General features: G+C 32.1%; 1 protein-coding gene across 3 annotated transcripts in view; it reads right to left on the reverse strand.

The window, feature by feature from the left end:
• The window catches only part of LOC106874429 (armadillo-like helical domain containing protein 1), a 28,063-nt gene that overhangs the window by 14,738 nt on the left and 11,777 nt on the right, over positions 1 to 1,548 (reverse strand). The window lies entirely within an intron of this gene.

Raw genomic sequence — 1,548 nt, forward strand, 5'->3', positions numbered from 1 at the left:
GGTCACAAAAGTAAAGTTTAAAGGGAAAATAGGTCAAGTCACAAAAGTAAAGTTTAAAGGGAAAATAAGTCAGATTCAAAATGTTCATGTCCAGGTCACAAAAGTAAAGTTTGAAGGGAAAATAAGTCAGGTCACAAAATAGGTCCAGGTCACAAAAGTAAAGTTTAAAGGGAAAGTAGGTCAGATTCAAAACGTTCATGTTCAGGTAAAGTTTGAAGGGAAAATAGGTCAGATTCAAAACATTGATGTCTAGGTCACAAAAGTAAGGTTTGAAGGGAAAATAGGTCAGATTCAAAACATTCATGTCCAAATCTAAGTAAAGTTTGAAAAGAAAATAAGTCAGATTCAAAACATTCATATCCAGGTCACAAAAGTAAAGTTTGAAGGGAAAATAGGTCAGGTCACAAAAGTAAAGTTTAAAAGGAAAATAGGTTAGATTCAAAACATTCATGTCCAAGTCACAAAAGTAAAGTTTGAAGGGAAAATAGGTCAGGTCACGAAAGTAAAGTTTGGAGGGAAAATAAGTCAAATTCAAAACATTCGTATCCTGGTCACAAAAGTAAAGTTTAAAGGGAAAATAGGTCAGGTTGCAAAATAGGTCCAGGTCACAAAAGTAAAGTTTGAAGGGAAAATAGGTCAGATTCAAAACATTGATGTCTAGGTCACAAAAGTAAAATTTGAAAGGAAAATAAGCCATTTGAAACCATTGATGACCAGATCACAAAAGTAAAGTTTGAAGGGAACAGACAGACAAGCAAATAGGAAATGACATTTACTAACCAAAGAGAAAACAAATTTTAATATCATTACACAATGTTATCTTTCTCCTCATCACTCTTTCATGCTCCTTCTCTCGCTTCTTTTTTTCCCTATCAATCCTTTACTTAGAATTGGCTCAATTCAATTCAGTTATCAAGTGCTTTCATGGCTTCATAGAAAGCCAAGTTCATGGGGGAAAATATAGTGGGTTGGGCCTCCTCACCAATGAGTCAACTAGTTTTGTCCTACTTTTGTCTTTCCAGTGTGACTCTTATTAAAATTAAATAGCTAATTCTCAATGATCTGGTCTACAATGCCATCAGTAACTCATATAATGTGGTGAGGTTCCTAACTGTAAACTGTAGGATGTACTTTCATAATTTTCAAAAGCTTTGTTAATTTTAAACACTGAGAACAAATGTTATCATGGGATTGAGAAATGTAACAGGAAAATACTCCAGTGCTTCCTTCCTTTGATTTTTTTACGAGGAGATGTCATGGATAGGGAGCCAACAAAGCAATAATTCCAAAATATATTAGGGACAATAATGAAAATAGATATTTCATTCTAAAGTAACAAAAACAAAACAAAATATTAACCCTTTAGCGTTTAGATTTGTCTGTCAAATGTAATGCTTATTTATTTACATTGATTAGAATTAGTCATGCCTTACTTTACATATGCATATATATATATATATATATATATATATATATATTGATACGAAGGACAACAAAAGAAAGAAAGAGACTTCGATATTATGTAAATAGAGGAATTTATCTGTAAAA

Source organism: Octopus bimaculoides, chromosome 8 (assembly GCF_001194135.2).
Source record: "Octopus bimaculoides isolate UCB-OBI-ISO-001 chromosome 8, ASM119413v2, whole genome shotgun sequence".
Taxonomy (NCBI): Eukaryota; Metazoa; Mollusca; class Cephalopoda; order Octopoda; family Octopodidae; genus Octopus; species Octopus bimaculoides.